The sequence below is a fragment of the Chlamydotis macqueenii genome, chromosome 3 (genome assembly GCF_036417535.1).
Source record: "Chlamydotis macqueenii isolate bChlMac1 chromosome 3, bChlMac1.mat, whole genome shotgun sequence".
In the NCBI taxonomy this organism is placed as follows: Eukaryota; Metazoa; Chordata; class Aves; order Otidiformes; family Otididae; genus Chlamydotis; species Chlamydotis macqueenii.
Window position 1 is genome coordinate 21,676,848 of NC_141558.1, and position 26,375 is coordinate 21,703,222.

The window sequence follows — 26,375 nt, forward strand, 5'->3', positions numbered from 1 at the left end:
TAAATGACACATACCTAATTATGTCTGTTTAATTTTAGTGCTGTGTAAGTGGACTTATAAATAAAATTGTGAAAATATGTGATTTCCTCCTCATTTTATGCATTTGGTATATTTATTTTGGATAGTCTTTTCAGTCGAATAAACAATTAAAATATAAAATGCCAATAATCTCTAAACTGCATGAATCAAAGTTAACCTTACTGTTTCAGGAATAAATTAAAGATAAGACCATCATCTGTCAGTAGTACCAAACAAAGCAAAAGTCCAATTCCTCTCCTTGTCAGCTTCAGAAGAGGAAACAGACACCACTGAATGGAAATGTTACTCTTTTTTCTCTTCCATTAGAGAAGAGAAGCTTCTTATTACTTTGTCTGTTTAAGGTCCATTGACTGCTGAAAAGCATTTATCTTCTCAGGTAAGCTCAGTAAAGGGCACATATTTCTTTTCACTCAGTCTCTAGGTAACCATGGAAAAAGCTGTATACTTGACACAGGACCCAAGTTGTTCCAACTGCAAGGGAAGACATTTTGTGCCATCTAAAATCTGTAGTATATCATGTTATGGGGACAAAGGTGATTTCAGATCTGGAGGCCAAAGGTGTGGAACGATTTTCTGTAACAAGCCTCTACAGAAATTAACTCAGGGCCCACTACTGAAGAAGGCTGAACTTCAGTGACCATTACCACCATTAGGATTGGGCTTTCTGTGTCTCTGCAAGCAAATCAAAACCTTCTGCTTAACTCCTAGAGTTCAGATCCAGCATTGACGAAATAGTTGAGAGGCAGAAGAAAACACTCAGCAAGGCCTAAAGCAAACAAGAGGTCACGGTTTGCTCTAGCAGGCAGGCGACAATGATGTTTTACTCAAGGGAGAAGCCTTATGTAGGCAAGTATGCAATCATATATACTCTTTCCCATAGTTCTTTCTAATGGAACTGGGCGTTAGATACATTTTTCAGGTTGACAGAAAGTATCCTTTTTTCAAATTTAATATTTAAATGAAAAAATGCATTAAGTGTTTTCAGCAACATAAGAAAATGAAACATTTGTGGGTTTATTTATCTTCTCTACTCCCTCACTTTTATCCAAAGTCATCGTACTTTGACAAATCCAGGCATTAGTGGGACTTAATTTATCTGGGACAGAAAGCAGGTGCTGGAGCACACCAATGAAAGCTGCTGCACAGGATTCGTATAACTTGGAACCACATGTATCAGGTTTATATCTACAAGCTATCACCAACCCAGACAAGTATTTTTTGAATATGCAGACCACCAATGGGAACATGTCAGCATCACACATGGAATGGCTTTCACTTTGCATGGTTAGACATCCCCATCTCCTGTCCCCAAGTTTGCTGCTCTCCTCTGCACTCCGTGTCTTCTGGACCAGAAATCAGCAAATCAGCAACAAAAATGGACTCAGGTTTCTTCACAGATCACAAAAACATTTTCTAAGGTCATTAAACATTTATCAGAATTCACTTTACACAGTTTAAGTAATTTCTATGAGGACTGCTTTTATCAACTATGTTAATAATAATTATACAGAGTTCTGAGATGCAAAAAAGCTACTGTAATTTGTCAGTCGTGGAGAAGACACTTTGGAGTTTGTTTAATTTTGATTTGCTTTTGCCTCCTTTGAAATTTTTTCAAAAGGTGCAACCTTGGATTTGAAAATGTATAAAGGGTAAAGCCTTTTAAAATTACATTTTTGACCAAAAAAAAATAACTGTATCCACCCTAGTCACTAACTTGTTATTAGTCAGCTATTCTCCATGAAATAAAACAATATTAACATTTCATTACAAAACTTGGCATCAATACAGTGCTGGTCAGGCAGCAGTTAAACTACAGTCTAAAGTTACCATCAGAGATAAGAGTGGAGAGGTGAAGAGAAAAGGCAAGGGTGTAAGGGAAACTGCTTGCTCTGGAAAAACAGGTGCAGGGAAACTTTAAAAGTGTTTCAAATGCTGGAGAACTTTAGTTATGGTAATATTTCTAAAACTATGATGTGGCATTGCGCCCTTTCTTTTGGATGTAACATGAATTGTTAAAAGTGCATATATGCTTGGAAGGGAAATAAGATGCACTGTACTCTGTACATTGGTACAATACCCTCAGTGCTTGAATAGGATTTATTTCACCTGGTCTTAGTTACTTAATCAGTCATCTACCTTGGCCACCCAAGGTTCCTCTTCTCATCACCAGAGAGATAGTCTTGCTGTAGTGGGAGGGGATAAGCACTCATCCTCTGCCTACATAAGACAAGATGAGCTCATTGTTTACAGGAGGTCCTTATCCTTCCTCACTGACCTTGAGGGATGCCTACTTCTCCAGAGTGTGTATTTCTTTCCGTTGTCAGTAAAGGGAGTTAAAACAATGAGCTGAGATGGGGATGCCTCACCACGTGACGTTTCATCTTTCCATGTGAGCCCTGTCCTCTGTGCCTCCCACCAGTGCTGTGTGACTGACCAGCAGCAGCTGCCTGAGAATGATGGTACCTGATGATACCCTTCCTCTAATGCACAAGCCATTTACTGAAAAAGTGTTACAACATCATAGGAAAATTTACTGATATTTGCCCAAATGGCTTTTTGCTGTAATTTTCAGTGCTGACTCCCAGATAGCCTTTCTGCTGTAATATCTATCTACAAAAACAAATTCTAGGAAAGAGGTTTCCTGTAGATTTGTCATCGGTACCACATCCAGGCTTGCAGCCATTTTAAGGCAGCTATTCTGCTCTCGCTAGGATCGCTTGAAGATACAGTCTTCCCGTTAAGCAAGAGACTGAAACATTTCAGAGAGGTGATCAAACAGTTTACAGTCAAACACTGGATTGTGCTTCAGTGTTGAAATTTAAACTAAGCGGTCTTATTATCTTCTGCTTTTCCAGATGCAAAATATTTTATAAATACATCCTTTCCAGAGGGCTCTCACCGGGTCGTTTGAAACAGTTTCACACACTGTACACTCAACTTTGAGCAGGGAACATCTGTTCTTTTGTTTAGTAGTCATCAAACCTGGCTTTTTATCTTTAAGGGAAGGACAGATTGACTATATCATAAAATACAAAAGCAGTATTATCATGATCACAAATTTCATTACTTCAATCTGTTCATATATTGTTGCATTCACAGTTAAATTTCTCTGACAAACAATTCATTACCATATAACCTACCACAAAAATCAAGCCATCTCTGCAAAACAATCTGCACAATTGCAGTTACATTGTGCAGCGGCTAGGAATGAAAGCAATTTGGATTGCTTAACAAATGGACAAATTTAATCAGTACAATAGCAGAGGAGCAATTCCTCAAAAAAAAAAAAAAAAGCAAAAACAACAACAAAGCAATTGTAACTCTTTCTATAAAGAAGACACATTAAAGACAATCTGCTCAGGTGCTTTAGTTCCCTTTAAGTAGAGACCTTTTACAGTCTGTTCATTGCAAGTAGGCATTGCCAGCTCATAAGGCTCGGCTTTGTGAAGTGCTGCTCATCCCCAGTTTTCAATGAAATCAGGATGGGGCTCATGGAGCAGCGTGGCTTCAAGTTCCCATTAATTGCAAAAAAATACAGGTGCTCAGTCTGCTGAGGAGAATCAAAACATATTTCATTCTCCAGTAACCAGGAAGAATGGAAGAATATCTGTGGGGCTGTGCATTCACAGTCAAGGGGAGAAGCCACAGCAGGACAAATTGCAAGCGTCTCAGTTCAAAGACAGGATGTGGCAACAGCAACATGTGGAAATGTAGCTGAAATCCAGCTGGGCTGATGTATAAAGCAGTGGCATCACAATTCAGCACCATCCAAATCATACTGACAGAAGTAGAGGTGATGAGATGCAAAGGGAAGTGTAAATGTAGCCATACTTTACACTTTTACTTAAAAGATCAAATGCGAGAGTCGGTTCCCTAATTTGTACACAGTGTAAAGTCAAGCTGTAGGCTTTTGTCTTTTCAGTCTTGTTCTTCTCCTAATGTTCTTGATTATCAAAGGGATTTGTGAAGAGACTTTAGCTATGTTTAGGCTCCTTGAAAGCGGTTCATTAGCTGTGCTCATCTCTCACTGTGAATTCACAAAGCACGAAGAAAATCTCTCTGCTGAATTTAAAAGGCGTTAAAGATAATCCAGCCAGCCCAAGAGGCATTTTTCTTTCCAAAGAATAAAACAATGCCTTATTGCTTTTGTTGCTGTGTAATTTATGGGAAAGCTGCAGACTGACTCTGATTGCAAGGATGGCTCTCAGGAAGTGTACATGTTTGCCAGCCATCATGGTTTTACCCGGGTGCAATACGGGTACACAAATCATGGCAGACTTTCTACAGAGCCTCTGGAAGAAATGACGTCATCCAGTTCCAGCATAAAACTGTATGTAGCCTAAGCATTTATTACAAAAGAAACCTCTAAAAACTCAGCCTATGAAAGTCCCTGGGCAGCTCTGTTTTTAGAGTACTGAGTCTGAGGTACCCTACAGATGCTCTTGCTTTTCAGACTCAGGAAAAAGGGAACAGATGTTTGGCATCCCCAGCTTTGCCGATATCAGTGAGTAAAACAGGCCAGGGACCATGGGCCTGGAGGCTAACTGGCAGAGCACAGCTTGCATCCTGACGGCTTCCTCCCTCTCTCGCACTGTTTTTTCAGGAATCGCCCCTGAGAGATCCTGTCATCCAGGCCATGCCTGGGTGTTCCTTGGGGGAGAGGTAGTTGGTGCATGCCAAGACCCATACCAGGGATTATGCTAACAGCCAATTTGGACAATCATGTATTTGGACAGCCATGTGCCAGGGCTAGAACGTGTGTCCTAGCCCTGTTTTATTGACTATCATCGCCTCAGCCTCTGTTTCTCACTGCCAGCCCAATGACTGCAGATGCTGTTCTCTCCTCTAAATGGAATGAGAGATCACAGAGTACCATGCCAGTTCTGTGACTAAATTAAACTAATATCAGATCATAAGTCAGTGCCAGGGAGGAGCAGGCACGATCTCCAAAAGCAGAAGCAGGCATCTGTGGTCTCAGCTGTAAGACAGCCACTGAGGTGCAGAGCTGAGTTGTCTGGTTCCAAGTGCTCTCGCCAGAGAGGGGCAATCATGAATTTCTGGAAGTAATCTCAAAGTACTTTCCCCTTCAGATGTTTATTTTCTGCACACACTTAGGCAGAGTAGTGACAGTGAAGGAGTCACTACAGTGGGACGATCTGGGGCTTGTATCTGTTACAGCAACACTAACACAAAACAACTATTCTCCTACCACTAAACCATCATTATTTAAAATCAAACCTTTCAGAGGAAAAAAAAAAAACAACAAAACTTTCACTGATTTAGCTGAAAGCAGAATCCCACCCCTCAAGCAAGGCACCAGCTCTCATTTGGTAAATAAGCAATCTGTTAATTGTCCAAATCAAACCATGGCTTGGCTGGTATTTTTTGAGTAACCAGAACCATGAGCTGGAGCAAGTTAGAACAACTCACTAATTAAGATTTAATTATTTCAGACTGCAATTAATTAAATGGAGGGAGCACACATCTCTTCTCCTCATAGTAGCTTGTCACAGCAATTAATTCAGAACTGCAAAAAGACCGGTACTCTTCCTCCTTACGCCCCGGGGAGCTCACACCAGTTAGCAGCATCTGCAGCTAGCACAGCACAACCGCTCAATGGAAGACAACTTGTACCAACAGCCAGAGATGGGCCTGGAGGGAGTGGAGCAGATGGGTCCCGTTTGCAGAATCCCGAGCCCAGCAGCTGCCCTCCTTTTGCAGAACCTGGTGAGAGCACACCCGGCAGGCTACATGCCACGCAGGAAAGATTCAATAGTTTTTTTCCTGGCTGCAAATGCAGCTACCATCCCCAGTATGTGCTGGCGTGTGCCCATATGATCTTGTCCCATTCACTGAAAAAGAAGATAATTCAGAGATCTTCTGAGCTCTGCGGGAAGCTGACCAAATATCTGCGAATGTCGCAGATTGTCTCATTGGCAACCCAAAATGGACCCTGTGGGCAGAAACCACACCAACTTTAGAGGCAGAGCTTAAATATTCACCCCTGGGCAAGCAGCCCGGTGGCAGACCCAGCAGCCCACGGCACGAAGGGCAAACAGGTTTCGTTTGCCACACAGCCGAGGTGGCACTGGGCTGCAAGCTCTGAAAGCAGTAGCTTGAGAGAACTACTTTTGAAAGGCCAAGGATCCCAGCTCCCTCAAGCATATTATCCTTAGAAAATATCCTTGGAAAGCTACATGCTCTGTCATTTAAAGGTTGCCAACGACTGGCTCAGCACACGCTTAGTGTTGCCTAACCCCTACTCTCAGCCATAGACCCTCATCACCACCGACCTGCCCAAGCCAGCTCCCCACACTTCTCCTTCAGGGTTGTGAGGTGGCCACACGAGCTTATCAAATCTAGAGTTCATCCTCTTAGCTGAAAATTACCCTCTGCGTCAGCTGAACCCCTGAGTTTCTGAGTATTTACCCACACGCGCTGATGCTGCTGCGTCAGCCCTATCCCATGCTGGCGCCATTTCAAAAAGTTGATTCTGTCCATTTGGCTAGTGAAGTAGGGCCATTGTATCTTTCCTGACACAAAACAAGCGTTCAAAGCATGCTCTAATAACCAAGCAGCAATCAATCTTTAGAAAATCCCACTGCTAACATTTCTGTATGCTTAATTAAGTTGCTGCATCCCTATATAGCCAGTAAAATGAAATGGCCTGATTTTCAGAGGTACCTAGCTCCTCCACCTAAGTGTCTTTGCAAGAGAAATGACTTACAAGGCTGTGCTGTTAAGCTTGTTAGCTGCTGGCTCAAAGTTTAGAAGGCTAATCTAAACCGACAGAAAGAGGAGTTTTGCAGAGGGGCCATCTCAGAGGAGAAATATTTTATATTAATACACATCGAATCTAGAGAGAGAGAGATTGTTACCCGTCCTGGACTATCAGCCAGGATTTGCAGTCCTGTTGGTTATCTCCACCAGAGAGAGAAATTGATAAAAAAGTCAGATATTTCTTATATGCGGTTCCATTTATTCACAACAGTAATAACAAAACCACAAGCACTCATGTTCCTTTCATTACATTGATTTAGCAGGGAAACTAGTAGACCTGCAGTCCTCTTCCCAGCAGCTCCATCCAGTAAAACATGACCTCCCTACCACTGCTCCTTCCCCTCCATCAAGACTTCATCTTCTTTGGAGCCCCACATGTGGAAGCAAACACCACAGTAAAGTTTCCTTCTTCTTGTCACCAAGCCCCTCTTCTGCCTGCTCGAAAGCCTCCCATCTCTTTTTTTCTTAGTATCATGCAACATACTTTTTTTTTCTTTTTTTTCTTTTTTTTTTTAATGAGTGTCCTGCTTCTTTCTCACACAATCGAATATGTCTCAGTGCGTACCTTTTTTCTGGAGGCTGATCATTTCCAGTCTTATCTCCTCTCAAAGTATAGTTACTTGTTATCTGAAAGGAGCAGTGGCTGTTCTGTCACTGCTTGTGTGCTCACAGCAGTCGTAAGAAAGGTTCTCACAGGCTTCACTGTGCCCTAGATGAAGACCTCTCACCAGATTCTTCCTTTGTGTGAGATGCCCTCCTCTCGCAGGTTTCCCAGACAAAATTCTAAATACTCACTGACAGCTGCAAAACCGATTCAGGACCAAAAGTCAGTGAAAAGAATAATGGTGATGAAGCAAGCAATGGGAAAAAAAAAAAAAAAAAAACCTCAAAAAATCCCAGTTTGGACCCACTCTCTAAATCAGAGGGAAAGGTAGCAAAAATTATAGTTTGAGTGGGCCATTTATTTCTTCTTAATGACTAGGTGCAGAGACTGGTGTTGACTTTGTGATAAGGAAAGTTCAGCAAAATAGCAAACTGATGAGTAACTACTCAATACTGTACTTGCATGCTCTTGAAAATGTTAATTATTCCAGTGAGTAGACAGAATATAATTTATTCTTCCCATGAGACAGAAAAGGAGCAAAAGACAGACGGCAAGCTCTGCTCTTTCAATTCATTAATCTAGTAATCTATATTCCACATTTCTGCAAATCAAATTTATCCTGCATAGTAAATGTAGCCTGGCAAGACTTCACTTGAGTACATGTGATTTTACTAATCTCCTTTCAGAAATCCTTGACCACTCCACTTTTTTTGCAAACTTCAAAGCAGAGATCATGGCAGCTGTCTTTTCTTTTGCTAGGCTGGAACTGAAACATCCCATGAGTAAATGCTGTGAAATAAAGATGCTGATTTGACAGATTTTAAGATCCTGTAGTTACTGGAAATCTGGGAGCTTACACAGAATCTGTATTGCAGATCTCTCCCAAGCTTTGGGTTTGGGTGTATAATAATCACAAATACTCCATACACATCCTTTATTAATTCGGTCTTTTTAATGGTGTTAGCCTCCTTCAAGCCCCCTCTGCAAACTATGTTATCTATCACTTTTACTTATGTTATCAGACTTGCTACACTTCTAGCAATGCAAAAGTAAATGTGCATACATCCAGTAATGGTTCTTCCTTTCTCTCCACTCATCCAGTTTGTGCTATACCTTTGGAAGAAAACACAGAATATAGAGGAAAAAGTGCAGTTTCCTGCAATGCTGGTTATAGGAAACTCTGCAGCTGCTTGAATCCAAAAGTCTTTTCATTTCAGTATCTGCACACATTTATTAGCATCGGAGGCATTACATTTGCTTATATTCAACATTGTTCATCTGCTTGTTCAGAAGGACAAGCTGGGAAAAGAGCATCCCATCAGCTCAAATAATGACACAGAGCATGTCAGGGTTAGGAGAGTATGTTTGACCCTTAGCTTATACTGTAAAGATGCTGTGACAGGCTGAGAGAGTTGGGGCTGTTCAGCCTGGAGAAGAGGAGGCTCCAGGGAGACCTTACAGCAGCCTTCCAGTACCTCAAGGGGGCCTACAGGAAAGATGGGGAGAAACTCTTCAGCAGGGCCTGAAAAAAATTTTTACAGTGAGGGTGGTAGAACAGTGGAACAGGTTGCCCAGAGAGGTGATGGATGCCCCATCCCTGGAAACATTCAAGGCCAGGTTGGATGAGGCTCTGAGCAACCTGATCTGGTTGGAGATGTCCCTGCTCCTTGCAGGGGGGTTGGACTAGATGACCTTTGAAGGTCCCTTCCAACCCTAACTATTCTATGATTCTATGATAATAAGTAAAAGAAAAAACTTGCAAAATTCAAAATTCATGCATTGACTCATAGCTAAAGATATCTTCTGGTATAACAATTTTGTACTAGGAAATCTATTGATCTTCCTATGTGATCCTGCCACTCTTTCCCATATGAAACCTCTAGATTATTTTTCTTTATCATCAGATATATGCTGAGGTGTTAATGTCATTTGTATATTTTAGCTCCTGGTCTCCATTTAGCTGTCCTAATCATACATGTGTAAGTTAAAGGGCTGAAGTGGACTGATATTTCTTCAGATCCTACAGTTGATAGATCAAGGCAACAAACAGATGTAAGTATATAAAGAATAATTCGTATTGTATCATACTTTAGTTGTTCTGCTTTAAATAATTATTCAGCATTCAGCCATGGTAGGGGACTTCTCGCCCATTAAAAAGACATTATATTTACCCTATGTCACATTGTGGCCCCACAGCAGCAGAACCACTCTGTAGGTAGAACTGGATAAAGAACTGGGCTAGATTAGATTTAAAAGATGAAACAAGGATGGAAGGAAAGAGAGAAAAGATTAAACAACCGAAAAATGAGACCACAGTAACTAGAGAAGGGCAGGTACATGAGGTGATCGTCGAAATAAGTCTCAGTTGATATATTCTTGATATATTCTTCCAAATAATAGTTTCAAGTGGCCAGAACAACTCAAAACTTAAAGAGAAGATGGACAAAATTACTGTAAGGAAACAAAACTTATCTGAAGAAAATTATTTATTTCAATGGTATTGCTTATGTGAATAAGCTGCTAGGATGAACAATCTGTTGTGCAAAATAGACCTTCGTCCTTTTGAGAGGATGTTGACTGTGAGTCACAGAGTAATCATATTAATAAGCTGCCCTAATTTTTAAGATTTCACTGGACTGTCCTTAAAATAATGCAGTTTTTGAAAGAAAATCCACCAGTGCTCCTTTGCAAAATACAACAGGACAAACATCTGATTATGTTTTTCTGCTGTACTCTTATCACTTCCAATTCTAAATTAATAGCATTGCATCCTGCACAACAGCTATATGTTGACATTAACATTACACAGAAGCAGAGACAGAAGTGTGCACCAAGGTTCAGTACACAAAGGATGTTATATACGTACCATGGACATTTAACTTACAGGGTTTTCGTCCTGTTTAGATTGGGTACCTGGTATTTGGTTTGTCAGAGAAGATCATTCTGACAAGGATGTGAAAGCTTCCTAACATTTGTTTGCATAATATTTGTACTTCTCATTTGCAAACCCTAGGTTCATTATTTATAGACAAGGGAACTCTGGATTATCACACAAGAATGACAAAGTTCTTCATCTGTTCATAATTTATTCTAGTCCCGCTGCTAGTTTTGGCAGTTCTACCATTAGACACACTCAGACAATAAAAGCTCACAGCATGGTGCGTATCTGTGGAGTTTTGTTCTGTTTTTGCAATCTGGGCAGCAATATTCTTTTCTTAAGTAGGGGCAAAATTCAGTGTACCATGCAAACATGTTTTTAGGTCAGCTATGTGCATTATCTGCTGTTGAAACAAATATAAGCCATATATAACCAATGACAGAATCTGGCATTTTATCTCCAAATAATTTATGCTCACTTGGCTTCAGAAGCATGTTTGGATATGAGATAATAAGCAAAATAAAATCCACTTTTAAAAGATTAAAGGCATTATAACCCTTATGTATTTTTTCATTTTCTCATTGTAATCATAGCTATGCTCATAGGTTCAAACAAAAATCAACTGTTAACTGAGAAGCTGATTAGAAGCTGACTGAACTTATCAGTGAGTTATCAGTCCATCATCATATCTGCACGGAGGTTAACATTGCACTATTGTTCTGTTGATCAGTCTGCTTTTCTAGTTCCTTTTCTAGCAAAGAAGGCACTTTGACTAACTATACTAAAACCAGGTAATTCCCATTTTCCATCTCTAAAAAAGAACATCCTATGATTTTCGTCTCAGTCCCTGGACAATTTTCTTGCAAGGGAGTGTGTGTAGTGCATAGGCAGCTTTCCAAATTTCCTTGCTGACAGCGGTGATACAACCCCCCTTGCTTCCCCTTCTGCAGCAGTTAAATGACTCCTGGTATCACCTAGCCTGACAGGTACAAGAAGATGCTGGAATGCCTGATCCATCCCGGTAAACTGAGAGAGGGCCATGCATAACCTAATTAGAAGCACTGGGAACAGAAGACTGTGCCTTTGGGTGCTTAAAAGATACGGAGCCCTTTCAATGTTAAAAGCAGAAATGCAACTTCTCTTGACTTTTTTTTTGCTTACTTTAAAGTGCTTTAGAAAAGCAGAATGCACAGGCAGGCTTCCGAAATGCATTAAACTTCCTCATGCAACTTTCACCAGGGGCACATAGCTATCATTTCTGTTGGGACTTCTACTGAGCAATGCTAACCCCACAATGATGAACTTAAATGGCAGTGAGAAAGATTCAGGTTAGGCATTAGGGCACTTTTAATGACAGAGATGACAGTGAAGCACTGGATGGAGTACCCAAGGACATCTATCCCTGGAAACCTTTGAAAAAGAGAAAAGCTACAGTTATAGCTGATCCTGTCTTGGAGCAGCCAGTTGAACTAGAAGAACACTTGAGGTCACCTCCAGCTTTATTTTTGTACAGTACTCTGTTCTGTAACTTACTGTGAGGAATATCAGCAGAGCAAGCCCCCTCAGCCTAGCTGAGGTGTGTCCATTGCGTCTCATGATGTACTGTGGGCAGCAGCACAAAATCCACGGCAGCAGCAGTCGAGATGACCCACGGGCACCTCAAGCAGCCACGCAGGAGTTAAAGGCCCTGTCAGCCAGGGCGAATTGCCCCTAATGTCGAATCTTCACCCTGATAAGCGTGAGGCACAAGCCACAGGGACAGATGAAATTAGAGTTAAAAGCAGAGTTAATTACGTGAAACTCTCCCTTTTCTCAGTATCAAAAGCGGAAAAAGAATTGCCTGTAGATTTTGCAAGAAAGCCACTGACACATTGCTAGCAAACACACTCTCATTCTGCACTTTCTGCACAGCTAGAGTGCAGGACAGCTCTAGACTTTGGCTTTTTTTCACCAGTTTCTTGCAGGCTTCATTCCAACATGGATTTAGAATTGAAGAGGAACAGCAGGGCAGGAGACATCAATGAGGACTGAAAAGCAGTGATGACGTTTTTCAGAGAAAGCATGAGAAATGCTTCATAGGATGCCAGAAATGGGCAGGAAGCCTGCACCATCCTGTAAGTTCTTCAAAACCATGTCCAGAAAGTGCTTATTGCCTAACTTTTCTATTACAATTAAATATAATAATGAAGATGGCAAGACAGTCTTTAATTTTAACACCATTAGATAAAACACAGGTGACAAGTGGTCGCTATCATGTTGAGAATGTTTAGTCTTCTTTATGAATTGAAAAGCTGTGCATAATTCCTACTGATTTTGTATTTATATCCTCAGCAGATAGATTTCCTTATAACCCCAACCGGTAGTCTCAGCAAGGAGGCCAAGATTTGAAAGAACCCTGAAGAAATAAATACTTGGACAAATGAGTATCACTGGGGGGTTTTCTAATTTCCATTCAAAGTATAATATAATTTTAAAAGTCATGCTGGAGTGTATTATTTCATATGGGATGAAAAAGAAAGAAAAGGAAATATTGCCTGGTCCACTTACTGCTGCAAAAGAGAGACAGATAAGAAGAAATATTAGCAAATTTACATTGCCAAGACAAACACTTTAACAAATCCTATGATGCAGGGCCAAAGATTTATTTATTAAAACCAAAGATGTTCTATATGAATATGATATCTCATGTCTAAATGGCTAACAGTGAAACATAGTCTGGTTTGAATGCAGTGTTTGATTTAGATTATGGCAGGCACAGATGGTAATTTTCTATTTCGTTTCCAAGGCAGGATTTCTAACCCATCCAATGAGTGATCCCAAGATAAAGGACTGGATAGTCAAAGGAGGATTAGAGTTACATTTCAACACTAGCAGAATACATCTTCAGTAATGTGTCAGCAGTACAGCTCTGCCATGAAAGACTCATTAACCTGTGAAGAGCCACAGAATGTGGCTGCTCCTCTGATTCCTTGTTCTGATCTCTTTGCTATTTGTACCAGTAATTAAAAATTCATTTTAATAAAATAGCAGGGGAAAAAAAACATCTTTCAGTGCCCTATATTCACTCTGTGAGGCCTATAAACTTCCTGTGGTCAAGGTCGGCAGCCTCATTAGCTCTGCAGCAGCTGAGCTGTAGTGAACAAGCCAAGTTCACAGAGCCCTCTACAAATGCAGCTGATTACAGTACTTCAACACTTTAAAAAAAAAAAAGGAAAAAAGAGGCTGATCAATAATTACTACTGCCACAGTGAGGCAGCCATGAATTATTTTAAACAGACTAGAGTGCACTCAACCTAAACATTTATTTTTGCTGCATCCTTTTTGAAGCATCTAGAAGTTGTGCTGTTGAACAGAGTGGGTTTCTCTATTTTAGACTGAAAAAATACCAAGAGGAAAAAAAAAAAAAAGCAAAGGAAGCACAATAAGTTATTTCTCATAGACTAACCGCCTAAATTCCTCAGTCGGCCAAATAAGAAATAAAGCTGTGTACTTCTGCTTTTAGGATTACAATATTCTGTATGAACACATGTGTGTGTACGTTTGTGACTGTGATATTGATACAGCTAAATACAGACAATGAGTACAGATATATATCCTTCGTCAGAAATTATGTAAATCCAAATAAGTGAGCATAATCTGGTGTCAGCTGATGTCACGAAACTGCAAAGTTGCAAGTAAAAGTAAGTTAAAAAAATAATTTAAAAGATGGAAGGTGATAGATGTAGAAAACTGGCCTGATGGAGTAAAGTCCGGTTTACATCTTGGGCACTTTTTCTGTTCTAATTTTGTTCTCGTAATCCATATGGGTACAAACTGCATCAAGGTACATCTATGTATTGTTACTCGAATACTCAATTTTTTCAGGTAGAGTTTACATCACAGTTTTTTACTATCTTTTTCTTTTTCAAAAAGTTCAGTATTTACAACCATAAATATTCCAACCTTGGTCTCCAAAAAATTGTCCACATTGGAGCAAATTTTTATATCCCCTCAAATAATACTCAAGCAAAAAGTCAGCTTTAATGTCCTCTTCCTATGCTTTCTCCTTTTTCTTCCCCTCAGTCAAGTCTGCTTCAAAGCTTTCCCTCTCTCTTGGGGCTGAACCTATACTCCAAGTCCACAGCAGAGTCAGGGGAGGCGATGCTTTCCTCTGCATAAAGTCTGCACTTGCCATTCTGCTGACTCAGCAGAGATTTCTGCATGGCTAGGCTGCAAGTCCTAGAATTCAGTATTATGCAAAGGAATATATCACTTCACAGCAACATTTTAATAAGAGTTTTAGAAATGGGCTAATAAACTGAGGTTCTAATAAAAAGGAGAGAGAGGTAAGAGGACAAAACTATAATATATAGAAGTTATCTTTAAATTTACTGTTTCGTCATATGCTCAGCCATTCATTAATCTGCTGCAATAATATATTGAACCTTTCCTGTTATTAATTCCTGTACTTTATCAATGACAACCATTATTGGCTATCATTATATAGGTGCATAGAAATGAAAGGTCGGAATTTTCTCTTTTTTCAGTTTGACTTCGTAAGGCTTGTAGAACTCTCAGTTTTCCAAAGGCTGAGCTTTCAGCACTTTCAGGAGTAAGCATTCCTATCAGAAAAGACTCAGAAAACGAAAGACTGAGTTATCTTTTAATGTCAGACCAAATTCTGTGGGTAAAACTGGTTAGTCTAGGGCACAAGAAAGAATTATTGTATAAAACTCACAAAGAAGGAGTACGCAGGTGCTCCAGCTCAGACTGCTAAATGCACTTTCTTCATCAGGAAGAGGAAAAGGAACGACATTCTAGAAGACAAGGAGCAATTGTACAGGAGACACTTGAGTGTGCCAGAAGCTAGCTGCATGTTGTCCGGCCATACCTATGTGTTAACCAGGAAGAACTTTAATATCCTGCTAGAACTGACAGAGGATTCTCTGGATATTGTTTCAAAAGATCATTTGCTGAAGTTGGTATTGGGTAAATTTCAGTCCCGTTTTAATTCCTGTGAGAGAAAACACAATTATCTCCCTTAAACACAGGAATGGGAGTATAGACATCAGGAAGTTCCTCCTGGCTGAGCCCCAAAGGCTTTGTGAAAAGGACAACCATGGACATCGTAGATGGAAAAAAATGGAGTTGTTCTGAAGGTATCAGATTCATATGAGCTTCCTCTATGACAAAGGTTCTGCTTCTTTCCATCTTCCGTACTCAGCACGTTAGCTCACAGGATGCATAGCACAGAATCCTGATAAAATCACATTGATTTGTTACGTATTAAGGATTGCCAAACACTAACCCCACAAGCTTCGGATAGATTTAGTTTCTTCTGCCAAAGCACTTAGTCTAAATGCTGCAACAATTTAATGAGGAAAATGTTGATTTGACGGTTGCCCAGAAAAAAGGATACACCTAAATATTTAATCCACAAATTGAAGAGATAGCAATATGACAAAGTTATTCCAGTAAAAAACTTGACAGTTGTGCAACCATTTTTTTCCCCCAGTCCTCCCAGCCCAGCATGGAATATCAAGCAAGAAAATATGAAATCTTTAATTACAAAATTCCTCCTTCAGCATTTTGCTGAAATTATTAAGGGATTTCTGTGAACTGCAGTTGTTTTCTTTGGCATGTAACCTGAGTCTGGAGGTTTTATACTCCCTGATAGAAGTGGCTGTTGAAAACAGGGCAGAAATAAGGAGGACTAAAGCACACGAGTTGTGGCAGGCTTTTTATTATTTCGCTGAAAACTGAAAGGGGGAGGCAGGGAATATTTTATGAGTAATGTGTTTCTCATGTTTTGGAGTAAAAGAAATAATAGAAATATGGTGGGAAACACCACGAAAGATCACATCAACACTCTATTTTGGGACACAAAAGAAAAAGATTAGCTGGAAATAAATAGAACTCTGCAAAATTTGGGTCCAATGTCCCAGTGTACAAAAGTACAATCCAGAACGTCTGGTTTTTAGTATTGCCTCTTTGCCAATACCAGCAGGGCTGAGAGGTGCACCCAGCTCCCCCGAGATACACACATCAAGACAGCAGCAGGGAATGGCCCGTGCACGTGAGCAGAAGCTGGGAACGAAATGCATCTCTGCATTCACATCTGGAATCCAAAATAAATCAGCTACTGAGAGGAAAATTACCTCCATCCCTGTCGAAACCAGGACACCTCGGCAGCTGGTTTTTGTCAGGAAGGGACGTGGACCTTTCCTACAGCACGGGGCTGCGATTCTCAAGTACTACCCTGTAAGTTCTTTTGAAATGCCAGTTGCCAATTTCATTTTATGTTAAATATTGATCATTACTAATATCATGGTTGTTAAATAATATGTAACTAATTGATGAAGTATTAAACTATTATATTTAACTAATCATTTTTTTAATATGCACCAATTCAAGAGTCAAACAAAAGTAAGAGATTTATTCTGGAAGAAATTTTTCAGTTCCAGATGCTGAATTCACTCGTCGCTTTTCAAAGATAAGGATGCCAAAAACTGAGTACACCTCAGTTGCCTATCTATATTGCACATAGGCATTTATAGTTCATCGATTACGGTCTGAAGACCATGAGAAGCCTGTGAGACCATCAAAACGGTTCTACAGTTGGTTTATGGCTCCATATTTCATGATAAATGTGTTTGGTGGTTTGTGAAAAATACATGGTGGCTTAACAGAAATGATGACATTTCCATTGATTCAAATAGTCCAGAGGTCACAGTCTGATTCTTCTACCCAGGCATGCTTTGAGGATCCCACTGAGACACTTTCCTTTCCATCTCCCTGTCTGCACATACAGGCACAGGGAAGTGGCTGTTGGTGGCTGCTAAACACTAGTTCCATGCTGATCATTTTAGATTTCAGGTCTACTTTTGGGTGAAGATTGTTCACTGTTGTAAGAAAGCCCTTTCTACTGATTTCTCTATCTTTTGCTCATGATGAGTGGTATTTTTGACTGTTACATCATTCAGGGTTTCTAAAACACTGGTACTGCCCTCATTTCCCAATGTTTTTGCCACCTGTAACTGCAATTTAATGGGAAATACACTAAGGTAATCCCTGTTCTGAGGATTATCCATGGGCCTTCAACTCTGGCCTTGTGGACTTCTTGAGGATGACAGCTTGGGAAGTCTTTCTTATTTTTTTGTAGTTTTTAAAAGGAAAAAAAATATGTTTTCATTATTTCCCTGCATTGCAAAAAGCAGTATGACTGGAAAGCCTGTAATGTGATCACTAAGAACTGAAATCAAAATAACAGAGAATGAAAAGAGGAATGCAGAAATCACAGCCCTGGTAGGTGGGCAGGGAGTCAGCTCCCAAATAATGACTGCTCATGGGTCAGTTTCTTTTTTGTGGTCAGAAGCCCCTTGATCCAAGCTAGCAGCCCTGCTGCCTGTGAACCCTGGCTTTTCACTGCAGAAAATGTCTTTGCCAGAAGATGGGACAGCTCAGTGACATCGAGCAGACCGGCAGAGAGCAGCAGCAGCCCTCTCAGGAGCAGGAGGCGGAAATAACAGAAGACAGCATTTCAGCTGCTGGGCTCTGTGAGCCCTATCTCCATGGAGATTGCACATCCTTTGGAGAACGCACACACGAGATGGCAAAATCCACAGGCTGAGTTCACTTGCCCCATTTCAGAAATAAGGATGCTGTGAATTGGGTGCACATTTTGATAGGGCTTGTGGAGAGCAGAGGTATCATCCGGAGGCTACTGAGATGCTCAGCCATGCACCAAACCACAGCCAGCTTGGTGGTCCACAGCTCCTGGGACGCTTCTCTTAGAATCATAAAATCATAGAATAGTTAAGAGTTGGAAGGGAGCTTTAAAGGTCATCTAGTCCAACCCCCCTGCAAGGAGCAGGGACATCTCCAACCAGATCAGGTTGCTCAGAGCCCTGTCCAACCTGGCCTTGAATGTTTCCCAGGTTTGGGATGAGCACACGTGGAAAGGTTAGAGGTGCAGAGCACGGCACCTGCAGGTCCCAGCACTCTGTAAGGACATCTAGGAATTTTAGTGTTCATTCTGCCCCCATGCTGGCTGGCACCAGGATCATTCAGAAACACAGTGCTGGCAGTCCCCAGCAAGACTAAGTACAACAGTGGGAGATTGCTGCTCTGTGAACTTTCCAAACCCACACAAAGCAGCTCTGTCAACACACGGTTAAACGAGTACTGTTTCTCCCCAGCCCCGAATGTCAGCTTACCCCATAATTGCCATTTCTGTAAAGCCTGTGACTTTAAGTGTGACCCACTGTGCACAGGAGAGGTCAAATCACACCCAAACCACTCTTCTTACTGCTTTGACTAAACCATCACACTCTTGTTTCTCTTTACTGACTGCCTTTTTATTGATGAGAAAGAAAACTCATTTTTAGAGTGACAAGAGAACTATTTTTCTCCCATTTATTGTAGTATCAGCCTGGAGAAACTATTGACATCAATAAAGCTGAACAACGTGAGCAAGGAAAATCAGGCCCCAGTGGCTCGCAGAGGATTTAAAGAGATCACTGGTTCAGAAAAGATATAATGCAGTTTTCTGTGTCACCAACAATTGTACCTCTCCACCAGCAAGGCAAGTTTCTCTTTCAAGCACGTCTTTAAAAGGTCAGTACAGTCGATGCTCAGCCATCTCCTGGCGCATGCCAGTTAGCAAACGAGATAGGAGGAATTGCTTTGTGTTCTCATCTCCAACGTTAGAGAAAGACTACTTAATGAAAGTGCAGTTTGTGAGGTGCTGAGCCATCTGTGGTCCACCAAACATACGATTCTGAAGTCTGCTTATTTGCACAAAATCCTGCTGATGGATTTCATATGCTTAAGCAAAGCCAGTTCACTGGAACATTGTTTAAACTACTGTTCATACACAGAAGTATTCCATGAGAAAAAAAAAAAAGTTATTTTTCTGGTTCACAGAGCACATTTGAACTCTGTCCTGAACTGCAGAGTCTACAGTAAATACTGCCCAGAAACACTGAAAAAAATACAAAATATTTCAGCACGAGTGACACGCTGAAATAAACCCAGAGCTTCAAGAGCTGACATTAGTTATGGGTATTGTGAACAGCTGCCATACAAATAATCCCAAATATTTGGTCCTTAGTCCCACATTTTGTTCCTTTCTAGTTATTATTTTTGCCTGTTGTTCAAACTCCCCATAATAAAATCAAACAAACATCTTTTCTTTCTTATCAAAGCTAATAAATTTCTTGGCCTCTTGCTTCACATCTCAGCTACCACATCACCACTTCATTTAACTGTATGATGCAAGAAATTAATGACTGCTAATGTTGTCTTAAATTACCTATTGGAAATTATATATTAATTATTTTATTATTACATTATATTATAGAATGTCAGTATTACATATGCGATAATTATAGATTATATAGCAGATATAATATAGACCATTCTATTATATAATAATATAATTGTATATACTACAATGATTTTTATAATATAATTAACAAATCATATGTCATAACTAATCATATCATTATACTTTTATATCTAATTTATTTTTAACAATCTGTTCATAAGCTAATATCAATTTAAAAAAATGTTTCTTGTCCACAAGAATTTGCCTAAAAAAAAAAAAAAAAGAAGAAGAACTTCTAATCTATTGGCCATTCACTAGTAAGGTGTTTTGGCTATTTATTAGATATTATTCATATTAAAAGATCATTTCCACAACTCAAACTATAACATTACTTGGCTTCCTGACTGACAGACTGAAATTCTTTTAAGAATATTGACCCCGTAGATCAGAGTGCTGGTACTAAAGCTTTCAGCTGCATCACATCTCTAGAGAAAAACGGGCCAAATATATCTATAGTGTGAGGAGTATGCTCTGGATCTTCCCTGGAGTTTATCTTTTTGGGAATAGTTTTAAGCTTGGTCATAATCAATTATCTGTTTACAGCACAGAGCTTCAAACTGAAGCGCAAATCTGCAGACCTCTCCAGCTAGCCAATTAGTGAGAGTCGTTATGTAAAAGGGGATATTCCAGCAGAATTTCTGCTTTATTTATGGTGCCCAGCTCTACTCAGAGAAATCAAGTCCCTTTGATTTCTGCTTACTTAAAAACAGAATTTAGCTATTCATGCACAGAGAAAAAAAATCAAAATGTTAACAAGACACTTTTTATCTTTCAGGACAGTATTTGTCCTGAAGCGTGCAAAAACACTTAGAGTACTAGACCATTACACAAAAACTATATCAGTGGTTTTGGCTCCACAAAAAACACTGATCTAATTACATTTTTTTTTTCATCCTGGGGGGGTTTCATTAGTCAGTGTGACAAAACAAAATGTATCTACATCTATCCACATATAAACCTGCTTGATCCTGCCAAAGGGAGCATAAATATCCTGTCACTTCAGAATGAGAACAAGTGGCAAAAACAATAAAAAGAAAAGCCTGCTGTAACAGAGGGGAACGGGCCCAACACATTATTTCCTTCTACAGATTGAGCAAAAGTCATGAAACACTTTGAACGTCCTATATCTCCCTGAAAAGAGAACCTCCCCTTCTGAACCTGCTATTTCACAATGCCTCACCAAAGGGAAGTGTACACCCGGTATTTCCCAGGCAAGCACCCACTGCAGTGGATCTCATGTCCTTCCATCACTCAGCCGCACCTCAAGATATGATATGTGTCTTCACCACCCCCTCTGAGAGTCTCCAGTTTAGCCATCCCTCTCCATACTTGCCTACACACGTACTCCCCCCTGCTCAGGTTACAGGTAGACAGTGTTCAAGAGTGGCACTAAATACTTATGCTAAGGCAACTAAATTCTCCTCGAACTGTCTTGAGAGTTAGACAACCCATCCTTTGGCTCTGCATCAGTTACATCTCCATTGACTATAGTGGAAACTTTAGATATTTAGTGAGCTTGTACCAACCCATAAGTGGACTTGTTGGAGCAAGTCCAGAGGAGGCCACAAAGAAGATCAGAGGGCTGGAGCACCTCTCCTGTGAGGACAGGCTGAGGGAGTTGGGGCTGCTCAGTCTGGAGAAGAGGAGGCTCTGGGGAGACCTTATAGTGGCCTTCCAGTACCTAAAGCGGGCTGATAAGAAAGCTAGAGAGAAACTCTTCAGCCGGGTCTGTTGTGAAAGGACAAGAGATAATGGTTTTAAAATGGAGGGAGGTCAATTCAGATTAGACATTAGGAAAAAAAAAATTTCACAATAAGATTGGTAGAACATTGGAACAGGTTGCCCAGAGAGGTGGTAGATGCCCATCTCTGGAAACGTTCAAGGCCAGGTTGGATGGGGCTCTGAGCAACCTGATCTAGTTTGAGATGTCCCTGCTCCTTGCAGGGGGTTGGACTAGACGACCTTTAAAGGTCCCTTCCAACCCAAATGATTCTATGATTCTGTGATTCTATACGTAAGTGTCAACTTCTGAACTGAATCCCAGTGTGTATACTGAAGTGTAAAGCTTTGAGATAAAGTAGTCTCATCACTAACTCAACTTAGACCACTGAGGCCACCGACAAAAGCAGAATTCAGCTCTAATTACTCTATTTTTGTAATGTGTTTTGAAATATTTTGAAGGCAGAATACTTCTTGGTCTTATTGTTAGGAAACAAGCTGCCAAACTAAGAAAAGAAATGAAGATTCAGTCCAAAAATAAAAGATTCACCCTACCTTTGTAAGGCAGCCATGCTAAGAAAATGAACCACAATATGTTTTGTGGTAAAGAACAGCTAGCAGAAAATGGCCAGATTTCCCGTCCTCCCTGGTACAAGTCATAGGTCAGCTGTGAATACCTAAGCTCCTGCCCTGAACGATACTACTGTTCCCTCTCCCTGCTGCAGCTGATCAAGGTACCTTCAGGAGGCTAAAATGTGAATGATCTGTAACCTCCCCTGGCCGTCCGTTCGAAATGCCATCCGGAATAGCACTGGCAAGCCAGACTGCATCTTACATGCTCCCTGCCTTAGTTCTTTCCTGATGAGGCCAATTTAAAGACCAAGTCCCAGCTTGCCAGTGAAACCCAAAATAAAAGGTTTGGCTCTATTTGGGCAGGAACTGCAGCTGCTGTGGGTTGCCCAAGAGGGCTAGCCTTTAGCCCCGGCGCCATTTATGTTTGTGTGCAGAGACCAGTGGAGCCAGTCCTTGCCTACCACATACGCCTAGGGAAGCAGAGCCCAGACAAGTGTGCTCAGATCTGACCAGTCTGGTAGAAAGCTTCCCATGTCATGGTCATTCTCTTCTGGGAATTTGCATCTCCTTTCCTTACGCAAGTTGATTAAATGATCAAAGGAACCATAATTCACTTTAAGATTTGTTCCACTGTAAATAAAACCAAAGCCCTAACCACAAACACTTTGCGTGTGCTACGTCGCAGTGTGTAAGCTATATCCCTAGTCCCTTCTGGCTTTTTGCAACTAATCCAAGATTCATTTATTACCATTCCATGTGTCTAACACTATCCTGCTGATCTACAGGAAAAAGTACAGAGTAAGCAACAACTGAATATTGTAAAATATTCACCCCTTTTGCTGCTTAATGCATTATCTGACTCATATCTTTGCATTACCACAAGGTTTCTGGAAATTAAAGTGTTGGGATGTGACTTGCATGGTACACAGAATTTTCTGGAGGGCTTACAAGGTAGCCAAGGATCAGCTCAAATCAGCTCAATCTTACATCTGTAAGATGTAGGTCTAATTAGTGGAAAAATGGGTGCTTAGTTGTACAACTGTTGACATGCTCTCACTTCACGTACAAGCACTTGATGTACTGCTGTCTCACATAAGTAAATATTTCTCCTTTTTAGTCTTGAGGGATAGTTTTAAAGCCCAGTATCCAAACAAGCAAGATACAAAGAAAAATTTTAGCACTTCAGCATTCCCTAAATGGGACTAATTTCTAAGCACACCTTGAACTTCAGTCTCAGAAGCCAAAGTGGGAAGCTGAAAACTCCCAGGGCAAGAGGCTTCGGCTCCACAGCCCACAGCCACGGCACCCGCTGCTGCCATCTCCGCACATCACGCAGGAGCAGCAGGGCAGCATGCGTCAGATGTGCACGGGTGAGTTGCCCTCAGTCCTACAAAAACCCTGCAGCTGAACAGATAAACTATATCCCAAACGAGGTCAGCTCAATTTTGGAAGCAATTTTCAACCTGAAGATAACAATGTGGTCAAAGGTAAAATATTCACTGCACTGTAATTTAAAATGTTTGGGGAATAAGCTCAAAAGAGGCATTGAGTAATACAGCTTCCATCCTCCTTTTCCTTTAGATTTTGTCATTACTAATTAGAAATAAGCAACAGCAGAATTAGTCAAGATACTAATTTATTAAAAAGACACAATTAAATAAAACATTCAGCGTATCAACAAGAACACCAGGGATGTATCACATATTGTATTTTAAGCAAATACAGGATAGAGTATTTTCAGAAGTGTGCAAGTCTGACAGAGATGTACAGGAGATCTTACAGGACCAGTTAGCAAATGTAAGTGGAGTTCCTAAAATTATAAACGGCAATTTCCCATCCCACAAAGGAACTCCACAGAATGTCAAGTAACTTTGGTAAAGACCTTCCTGTTACAAATAAAAAGAATATAGAAATTGGAATTTGGCACATTGGGGGACCACTCTGAAAAGTAATTTAACTCATTGCTTCACTGCAGAAACTTATGACCAAAGTTGATGCAAAAGGAATATATTAAAAGAAAATCTTAAGCTATTTCAAAGATAGGCTTAATGGATGGATTTGGGAAGAAGAAGGATGGTGTACACATGAGGAACTGAAGAACTTTCTCTCCTTTTAGTTAGTAGGTGTGCTCATGAGGGACAAACACTAAAATCAGCAAACTTCCTAAATCCTACCTAAAAATCTGGAAGATTTGTCCAAAGAAGTCTTCATCTTTCTGATGTTATTTTTTAAATAAATCTTAGAACCTGGAGAAATTCCAGACAGCTGGATGTCAACAAGAGTCAGATATTAAAAAGGACTGATTAAAAAAGATAATACATAGGCTACTGCCTCGGAGTAACATAGATAATTGGCATGGTGGTTTTTTAATCAACACTTTAAAGTATGTACTTGAAGCTTTCAGGTGAATTCGAACACTTCCAGAATTTGTTGTACCCCTTTTCCCCTTCTGTCTGGTATATCATCATCTTCAGATCTGAAACGATTTTTTTTTTAAATGTTACTAAAACAAACATTAAAAACACAAATTTGTTCTTGATAATGATGATGGCTACAGGCCAATTTAAGCACTTACCTGTGGCAGTGGTTAATTAATTCACTCTGACAAGGGAAAAAAAAAATGTGTCTGAATCTCACTGCACTTACGTAAGGTTGCCATGGTGTCTCTACTCCCTGAAAGCCAAATCTGGAGGAGGGTTCTCATTCCAAACATACCATCAGTCCAAACCACCAACCTGCTTGATTGTCATCACTTCCAAACTCTGTCAATAACTAGCAATAAGGTGCTTTCGTAATTCTCCTTTATATAAAACATATTTCTGATGTATGTGATATAAAGGGTTGTGCACTAAGGTTTATACCATTCCTTAATAGTCTGCAAGGAAAACTTGATTCTCAACAGGGAAATGATCTGTTTATTGTCAAGTATCAAGCTACTCATCAAATGTTACCTCTAATGAATGTTTTGTTTACTGTCTGGCCAAGTGCTAACTCTGTCTGATATACCCTGGAGACATCAGCATTTCTAAATCATCTTGAAATCCACAGCTCTTTGGAATATGGCTTAAAATTTTGATTTGCTTATTAGAAGACAAGCAGGTGAATACATGTGATTTTGGATGGAGTCCCCAGAGAAAAGGGGCAAAAAGAAAAGGCATCATCTCAGATGACATTCTGTTCTGGTGAATGCAATTGTGAAGGCAGATGTTTTAAAATATCTGAGTCCCAGATGGCAGAGCTGCATGACTGTTGATGGTTCTTTGGCCAATGTACTCAAAAACACCTTGAAGGTAATAAGCAAAGCACCAGTAGCTAGAAACAGCTGAGGTCTTCTTCTGTATACTTGCTACAAATACACTATTTGTCAAGTCTTACATTTTAGCATGATAATTGGTTCATTTTGCTTTTACTTTATGATCTCCCCATTCTTCAAAGCAGTATCCAAGCACCTGGCATGCCATAGAGATTGTATTCACAGAGGGGTGGCAGCCGCAAACAGGGTGATGAGTTGGTCTCTGCGGTGCGCAGGGTGCCTGGACAAGGCCGAGACCTTTTCCAGTCTGTCAGAGACTATCAGATGGGAATGACCTTTCCCGTGGGACATTTGCTGACCAGCGCACTCTTCACATTGGTAAGAATTTTAGGCAAAACTCTATAGATCTCCTTTAAATTTTAACAGGCATAATGTCATGATTTATCCCTAGCTACTCAAAGCTGTAAGAAGTAAAATAAAGTGTTTGGTTGAGCAGCTTAAAATCATGGTATTTTCAAAATATTACTTTATTTCTTGCCTTTTTTATATTTGCCCTCTGAATTTTGAGACTTGGGGCATATAGTTGAAACTGCTTCCCTGCAAAAGCTTTCTTTAACATCATGTAATCGCATGGATACAAGTCTTGAGTTGTTTGAGTTTAATAGCATATCCTTAAGTGGGGATATGGATATGCTATTAAAATAGACATAGTAAGGAGGAGTTTTTTCTTTGTTTTGAAAGCTTTTAGTAGATTCTGAGTGGTAAATCCTCTCCCTGTTCCAAATCCTATCCCTGAATGAATGTCCATGTAAAATTAGTGTAGTTCAATGGTGCCATGAAACATTGTGAGGGTCCTGTGGACTCCTAACCCTTCCTTTTGATAGGAGTTCTTACATACAGTTTAAACATAACGAATACTACACACATCTCTGTTTCCACCTCCAAATTGCTGTTGTCGCTTTATGGCAAGTTTTGCTTTCTGTAATACGTAATAAAAGAGACATTCTTCCTATATTCTCTCATGGAATTTTTATTTTTTGTTCATTCTTGTCGCTTTCCTTAATTGAAATCAAAGAAGCTATAGCCTGCAAGAGCGTGATTTGTTCCTTGTGCACGAAAACATAATGCCCTTCTAGGGTGTCTCAGTGGGGTGCACTATGAC